Genomic DNA, 9,562 nt, shown 5'->3' with positions numbered 1-9,562 from the left:
ATGAAATTTTCAGGGGTGATTGGGGTCTGTGTGGAGGGTGCACATAAAATGAAATTTTCAGAAGTGATTGGGGTCTGTGTGGAGGGTGCACATAAGAAATTTAATGTGTGTATCATTGCACGTTTTGCAATTAATTCTGTTTGGCTCTACGTGTTTTTTTTGGATTTTTATTATTGTTTTGCCGCAAGATTGGCAGTCCTGCCTTTTACTAATAAATAAACAGAAACAGCTGGCGAATGTTTACAATTATTAAAAAACATTGATAAAGTCATCTCAGCGGAAATTCCAGATGAAGCAATCGACCCACAATTATTCGGCGTTGTAACAAAAAATATGATTGAATTAGCACACGTTTGAGGAAAGGGTGCGATAGTAGACTCCAGTTATAAGATTATAAATTAAATTTCCAAAAGAAAGTGTGTACTTTACATATTTTCTAATTACCTTCGAAAAGATATTAATTAACACCCACACTCAAAAAAGTAAACAATGCTTCATATATCGAATATTTTTTTTAAATCTTACTTCATAAAGCTCTTTAAATATATTGTATAAATGAGGTCATACGGGTTTTGGGAGAGGGTTACAACACAAAAATACATTTATGGCGCAGCGAAGCACGCCGGGTAATTGCTAGTACAAAATAAATTCATATACATACCTGACCCAACTTTTGTTCTATGGTAATTAATTAAAATTTTTTATTGAAATATTTTTCAATATGTGGCTTTCCTCGTTTAGACATTTCAGTTTTAAAGCTATTTAAGTCCTCTTTCATTTGATACCAAACTTGTTTAATTTGGATAAGCGGTTTGCTTATTATCCGGAAAAGACTTTTATTTCGGAATAATAAATATTTGGTCAAGTTTAACTTTTATTTCGGAATAACAAATATTTGGTAAAGTTTAACTCTTAAAAAATAACTGTGATTTCCGGTCCGGTAATTTAAAGAAATGGCGTGTCGTCCATTTCCGCTGTGACGTATATAAATAGTGCATATATTTACGCGAAATATTTACCTTCTTCTGGCGGGGCGACATCTAGAGTCTTCTAATTGTATCTCCTTGATATGATGCCTACAACGAGGTTGATATTTAGACTAGGTTAATATCTAGAATTTTCCATAAATAGCTTTGCTACATTTATAGTAGGTGCCTTCTTTTGCAACCGAGCTACAAAAGAACGCTCGCTTAAATGACGAAATACACGCAAAGCAACAACACAAACTCGGCTATTTATCCGAGCTCACCCAGGTCGGTTAAAAAATACGCGACCTGAAGGCTAGTGCTGGTAAGTGAAAAAACTGCTCTATTGTGAATTGTTAATGGGAAAGTGGAGAGGGAAATTTTTTCTTCCTTTTATACGTGACTTATATTTTAAAAGAGTATATACATTACGCAAATACCTCGCATAATTACTCATTCAAATTGCTTTTTGTATCTAAATCCCGTTAAACTAATCACATGTTCTTGCCAGCTACCAACAGGGTTGCTTAAGTAACTAAAAGGAAATTTTACCCGAGTTGAGGGTTCTTTTGTCGCTCGCTTACAAAAAAATGCAGCTAGTATAAATGGTGGTCTGGACATACAACATTCAAAGCGGTCTGGACATACAACATTGCAAGTTGGTAAAAGCGTTGTAATAATAAAATAATATATCTCAGTCCCATAGAATTTGTTTTGGTAACTTTTGATTTTGAAATTTTAGCAAAAGTCATTATAAACAATTTATGTGATTGAAAAGGAAAAACGTGGAGCGCATGCAATACAAAGCATTAGATTTAATTGACAATATTCAAACTACATACATAACATAGACCTAAAATTTCTACAGCGAAAGTACAAATTTGAGATCGATTTTAAGCGGTCGTTATTAATGTACCCACATACATACATATATTTCAAATCAGGCCTATTACATGCGCCCCACACTTTATTTTCAATCTCATAAATTGTTTATAATAGGGGTATTCTCTGAGTCTTGCAAAGCCCTTGCACAGTGCACGGATTGCACGGTTTGCAAAGCTGTCCCATACGAAAACCGGTTTTTACCATCCAATCCGTGCAATCTGTGCACCATGCAAGGGCTTTGCAAGACTCAGAGAATACCCCTAATGACTTTTGCTAAAATTTCAAAATCAAGACTTATCAAAACAAGTTCTATGGGACTGAGAAATATTATTTTATAATTTTAGTCCATTTATAAAAGCGTGGTACATTAAAAAGATTATTTTATACTTTTTAACCTTGTCTGTATAAAATTTTGCAATAGATACTAAAATAATTCAACTTGCAGTGAAAAGAGAACAGAAGACTATGCAAGCAAAATGTTGTTTGCTCACATTTAGTATATGCCTACATATGTACATACATACATATAGCAGCAATTGATTTCATTTAAAGAAATGGCGTGTCGTCCATTTCCGTTGTAGTGCATATTTTTAACTTCTACTGGTGAGGCGACATCTATCTCTAGAGTTTTTCTAATTGTATGTCTTTGATATGATACCTACGACGAGGTTGATATCTAGACTAGGTTTGCCGTAAATACCTTTGCTATATTTATAGTATGGTGGTCTGGACATACAACATTGTAAGTTGATAAAAGCGTTGTAATAATAAGAGTTAAAAAGGATTGTGTGCCCACAGTAGCCGAGTGGTTACAGCTGGGTCTTACCACTCCATAGGACCTGGGTTCGATCCCTGGGACCTATTTCATAGAGCGACAGTGAAAATTTTGTAACGACAGGCATTTTCCATGTTATCAGTAACAATTCGACAGTTTGGTGGGTGTTCTGTTTCATGAAAACAATTATCATTGACAAATTGTCATTGTCGGGGTTTAAAATTATCGTTGACAAATTTGTCGCCAGCCATATGTAATTTGTATGTAAATCATATGTAATAATTACATTTGCATTATTTTACTTTTAAGAAATATTCAAATTATTGAAAAGTAATGAAATGCGCGCAATTACCATATAAATAAATTTACAAAGCTCTCCTGTGAAAACTTTCCGACGGAGCTATTTGGTTTTGTCGCCAGTGCACATTAGGTTAAATGATTCATTTGGCTGTGTGAAAGTCCAATTTCGTAAACGCAGTTTTACATTATTTTTTGATGCCATCTGTAGGAAATACTCCAAACTAACAGAAACTTCACTTTGTTTTTGTAAAATAAAAATCACCATTAGACAGCAATCAAACAAAGTTACACTTTCAAAACGTTATTGACACGTGGTTTGCGCAACCGGTTTATTTCTTAATTTTAAAGTGCATTTGTTTATAAAGTTCGAATAATTAAAGGAAAATGTTTAATGGAAAACAAAAATATAGGTGAGAACTAATGTCCTAATTTAAAAAAAAAGTGACTTTATAATTTTTTTTGCAAAACAAACTGACTTATTTGCATAACCTCAAAAATTTTCACATTTATTTCCATTTATGATTTAATGTAAGCTTTTACAATTTTGTTAACTTTCGGCAAACAAAATGGAAATGGAAATGGATAAACTGGGATGTAGTGAGTTGAGCTTATTTTACTTAAGCCGCCGTTTTAAGCCGTTTTCAAGAAAAACTGTTTTTTCTGGGCTATCATGCAAATAAAAAAGGCGAGATGTTTGTAGTTTGGCTGATTGGATGTTCAAAGAAAGAAAGGCTTTATTCGGTTGTCAACCATGTTGAAAAAACAAATTTGGTGCTGTTGATATCTGTGAAAGTTTCATGAAACTCTTAGAAGAAAAAACGCGTATTTTTTTTAAATTATTTATCAAACAAAGACGAAAATTATGGAATTATTATCCCGTTTCTTACTGATGAAGTTGTTTTAGAAATCAAAACCAACTGTGTCGACCAGCAGCCTGATTCTAACTTTCGCTATCGCTAAAATATGCTAAAATGCGAAAGCTAACATTTTATCCGAATTTTTGGCTATCCCAAATAATTTCGGTTCTGTCCTCCCTTTCGCTAAAAATAACTTAGCCTAAATTTTAATATTTTACCCGGCCGCAAGTGGCGCTGCATTTTAATGGTGGTAAATAGTCCATTTTAATGGTGATAAATAGTGAAAATGGAAGCATTTGATAGCAAAAAAATACCAGCCTCAATTTGGATTACATTTCATCTCCTGTAGCATAGCTATGTTACAAAGACACTTGGGCCGATTTGTAAAGACTATTGATGAGCAGCCTTCGTAAAAAGGCGAATCATTGAGAGAATATATGGATTGCAATTTCGAAGTTTTTGCTCACGGTGAATAGAGCTTTGAACATTCTTTTCGTTAATTATTTTCAAAAACATTCGTATTCTTTTCAGGAAGTTACCAGCGGTTTTTAGTAAATGTGTTACAATGCAGCATTTGCAGTCAGAATATAAATAATATTGGCGAACAATTTGGAAAAAATCTTAAGTGAAAATTAAGTGTTTTATAAAGACTAACTGCTTAAGGAATCTCTCCTCAAGGCATATCTGCGAGACATGTAGCAAATAAATATTTTTTGAATTAAGGGATTTCGATAATATTTTTTTTAATCACTAGATGAAACCATTTATGTACATATGACCATACTTATTTTATTTATGTAGCTCAACCCCCTCCGGGTTGAGTATGGTAAGAAAATAATTTGTTTCAAAACCAGGCTATTTGGAAAATGTTTTCGAGAACTACCTAAACACATATACTCATCATTTGAACATAAAAAAGTCTGTTTTACGAAAGCCAAGTCACGATTTTTACATTATATTTACTGACTTTACACTTTTTTAACGGTTTCCATCCTTTTACATTAAAATGATGCTATATTTTAGCGGCTATTAATTTCGCACAGAAAAAGTAATCATTTGACCTAATGTGCTTTGTCGCGACAATTTTGTTAGAGTGACAATTGTCAGCAATTGTCAAAAATATTCCATATTATCACTATCGTTTTCCACAAATTTTCACAGTTGCCTACAAACGTAAATGAATAAGGAAAAATGTCGCCGACAATTCTGGCAGTAAAATTTTATAGAAAAATCGACAATTGTCGCACCTATCACTTTTATGAAATAGGTCCCTGGTCAAAGTACCATCAAATAAAAAGTTTTTTTCATAACAGCGGTCCCCCCTTGGCAGACAATGGCAAATATCCAATTTAATTTCTGCCTTGAAAAGGCTTCTCACAAAATCCATTTGCCCCGTTCTACAGTGTGGCGACTAGAAGAAGCTAGCTGGACAAAATTATTGTATTAGTGTTTTAGATAGATAAGGTCGAAACTAAAAAAAAATGTGCTACGACCAGGGTCGGAAATTCCCCGTTGAGCTGTTGACATCGATGTTTTTTCTCATCATATATGTTTTTGCAAATTGCAACCCTACATTTATTTGATGCGTAAAAAGGTAAAATGAAGTAATTTCATTCTCTTAAACATTTTCGATAAAACTTTAGTGATTAAAGACATTCGGGCATGTGCTGCAAATCGTACGATTTGAAATCGATGCGATTTGCAAAATATTTCTTAATTAATTCTGTGGTCATAAGCAATAACTAACTGCCTACGTCGACTTAAAAAAGAGTTGGATATGCTATGGTATCCTGCAATTACTATTCGATGTGTATGTGAAGTCCCCATGTCTCCAGCTAGGCTATTTAAAAAGTATAGACAAAAATATTTCGGCTTCCCCATAAGTTAACATTACAATCCAAATGATTAAAACGTTTTTTCTCGAAATAAGGTTTTTTTGTCTTAGGCGGTTATTGCTGATGACCACAAAATTAAAACAGGTAATAAATATTTCAAATAAAAACTGATATAAACACAAAAGGACGTCATATTCTTCGACTTAGAGCCAAACTTTTTCTGTTTTGTTAAGAAAAAAAAAATTTACTAATCGTACCGATTTCAAATTGTACTATTTGCAGCACATGCCCGAGTAACTATTAAATTGCGGGGGTGTTAGAGACTTGAAGAATTGAAGTGCGTGAAGACCATGGATGAATATTTTCAAAATAAGTGTTTTCTTGTCATATAATTTCCATGTGTTCTTGGGTACAGATTCAATTTAATCGAGCCCTTGAAAGGACAAAAGCGTTATACATAATTTGATATATTCATAAGTCAATAAAAATCCTAATATTTGCAAGACTTTAAGAATGCACCTGATTTGAGTAGACCAGTTGCAAACAGCGTTATATGATTTTATAATAGTAAGCCATAAATAACAAAAAAGACAACTAGGACAAGTAACATCTAAATTGAATCTTTTTTTACCTGAAGATTTTGCTAAATAAGAGCCTAATAACATTAAAAAATTAAATCGCAGTATGGTAGTTTTTGCAAGTTTTATATTTAAAAATTCAACAAAGCGATTTTTTAAACAGTTTTTTAGACGTGTGGTATTCAAGAAGAAATAAAACGCACAAAATTAATGTTATGGCCAGGAATTTAGCTTTATTATAAAGATAAGGGTTTGCCATATGTTTTAAAAATAATTTCGGGAAAGTGACCGCCGCGGCTAGCTCGAATAAACTCCAGCCGAGGGGCCACTTTTTGCAGCAACGCGCCGAATATTCTCTTCCAAGGCGTCAATCGTCTCGGGCTTATCTGCGTAGAGAAGCGACTTCACATAATCCCACAAAAAATATTCCAGCGGCGTTAAATCGCACGATCTTGGAGGCCACGCCACAGGCCCACGACGCGAGATAATGCGCTCACCAAAAGTTTCCTTCAATAAATTGATTGTTTCGTTGGCTGTATGGCATGTAGCGCCGTCTTGTTGGAACCAAAGGTCATCCACATCAACATCCTCCAATTCAAGAACGAAAAAGTCATTAATCATGGCTCTATAGCGTTCCCCATTGACTGTAACAATAGGGCCGGCTTCATTTTTGAAGAAATATGGACCAATGATTCCTTCTGCCCATAGGCAAAGAACGTAAATCTATAAGAAGAGACAACACGTTATAATTGTAGCGAGTGTGGACTCATTCGGGTCTTCTTCGATACTCTGCTCCACAGCAGCAATAGCGTCTTCGGTGCGCACTGTACGGCATCTCTAGGATGCGCATTATCCACTATAGGGATGGCAAAGTCGACTTCGACTTTCGACCAAAATCGACTTTTTACTCCTGAAAGTCGAATTTTAGTGATCGACTTTCAGTTTATGGAAGTCGACTTTTCACTTTCGACTCTCGACTTTTTTTAATTTATTTGCATATAAAAACTGATCTTCTAACAAGGGCGCGGAGTGCTGTTTGGTCGTATTTAAAAAAAATTGCCAATAAAACTGAAGTGAAATTTGAAGAGTGGTAGAGAAATGAATTTTAATGACAGTACAACAACATTGTCAAATCAGTTAAGAGCAGCGCATAAAATTACTATACGTAAACAAATTCCTCAAATTTGTTAATCGTTTGTCTCCACAATCTTCAGTTAATAATGAGGTAAGATAAACATAGGTATTTATTTTAAAAATTTCATGCAAGAAAGTTTTTCAGCATGAGTTTATGTAAGTTTCTACAGACAGTTTTTGGTTCGAATTTGACCAATCCGTAAGGTACAACATTTTAAACACCGCTAAAAACGTTGCTGGTAGGATTCCAGTTAATATGCGACATTAGTCGTGTGGATAGTCCCAATCCACTAGCTGTCTGGACTACTCCCATATTTATCCATGCTTATAAAGTGGCACTTATATTTCTACCAATACCCGCCAATTCTGCTCCATCGGAAAGGCCACATTTTTTCAAAAAGTTGTCCGTAATTACCAAATATCGATTCAAAAAATTTGTAGAATTTTTTTTTTAAATATAATTTTTAAAAACCCTCACAACCAACATTTTCATGCTGTATAACTGGAACAATTTTCAAAATTTTTAAAAATCCTTTAGTGTCTGTTTTTTTTTACCTAGCATTGAATTTCACTAAATTACAGATTATTCTAAAGACCACTAGTAAATCATGATATTTTTGGCGTATTCTGACTCTTATATTTATAGCTAATATATGAGTTAAATGCGGAGTATACTTAATACATTTTATTTTTATTAAAAAAGTCGAAAAAAGTCGAACAAAGTCGACTTTTCTCCGTGGATCGGTCGACTTTTAAAGTCGACTGTACAGAGTCGATCGAAAAGTCGAAAGTCGACTTTCTAGTGAAGTCGAACAACCGTAATCCACTAGAGTAAACGTGGTGCGAAACGAACCATTATTTTGGTAATAAATTTGCACGATTTGCAAACGTTGTTCCGGAGTAAGTGTGATCATTATGAAATGGCAAACCAAACTGAGTATAAATCAAGTAACAGCTGCCAAAAAGAGCAACTCCGAAAAAAGTATTGCCTCATTGAAAACCACACGTCTAAAAAAAACACCCTTTATATAGCTAGAGATGTACATACATACATAATATTACCGCTTTGGTTTGTCGCGTTCTCTCCTCCATGAAGATTTGTCTGCTTCTTTTTATGACCTCTTCCACTTTCTTGTACTTCCATGTATTGTAGAAACTTTTTAATTACAACAACGCATTCGCCCTCTCAGAGCGAAAAGATCCAGATATTTTAATTGAACTAGTTCATTAGTTCGTTCATTTAAGTGAATTGAACTTTCTGTGGCAACACTCTAATAAAAATGGAAACGTAAATGACAGCTGATCGGAATTCACGCTAAAACGACATTTTATTTCATTCAATTCCAATGTTTTACATCGTTTAGTGCAATTTGTGTTAAAAAATAAATATTTGAGTTTATTTTGTTGTTCTGTAACTGAACTCTTATGCCGAAAAATGTATGCCATTTAAAAAAATGCCAAGTGGAAATGAACTTAATGACTATTTTTTTAATGTAATGACACGATTATTTTTTAATGCCAGACCATGTCATTTGTCATTTTTGCCATTTAATGCCTAGTGGAAATTCAGCATTACTACCGAAATAATTCAATTAGGTGAAATATAGTTCAATAAGGGGAGCGAACTAGGACTCAGAAGAGCTAGTTCATTGAGCTGAACAATAGTGATGGAGAACTGTCGATGGGGCTATCGATAGTATCGAAGGTTTCATTTTGCCGCCACTATCGAATTTTTCTAAACACTATCGACAGTTGTATGTTGTTCACATTGCTGGAATTGGACTCACACAGATTCACATGCCTACATATGTATGTATGTTGCGAACTCCTTTGTATGTAAAGAGGTTCTTCACGGTTTTTGTTATAAAATGTGTTATTGAAATACATGATCCAATTTTGTTTTACACAAGTTATTTTTGTGTATACAAATAATCTTTATGGTTTTTGTAGTTGTGAATTGGGTTATTTAAGAATAAGATTACTTCCTGGCTGTTGTTATCTTATATAGTAAAAGAATAAACGAAGAAATTTACAGGCGATGGCAACTGTCATATCACTTGCTAAATTTTTCTTGGGCCATAAAAAAAGTTTGATACATTTTAAAATTGATTGGTGAACCTTATTAATATTATAAATGTGAAAGTTTCTATGTTTGGATGTTTGGGAAATCATCACGCGGAAGCGACTGCCACCTGTTAAAAAAGTTTGATTTATTTAATATGCGGGAACGACT

This window comes from Rhagoletis pomonella, unplaced genomic scaffold, assembly GCF_013731165.1.
Source record: "Rhagoletis pomonella isolate Grant_MI unplaced genomic scaffold, Rhpom_1.0 Rhpom_scaffold_00003, whole genome shotgun sequence".
NCBI lineage: Eukaryota > Metazoa > Arthropoda > Insecta > Diptera > Tephritidae > Rhagoletis > Rhagoletis pomonella.
The sequence above is the reverse complement of the archived record's forward strand: the minus strand, read 5'-3'. Positions refer to the sequence as shown.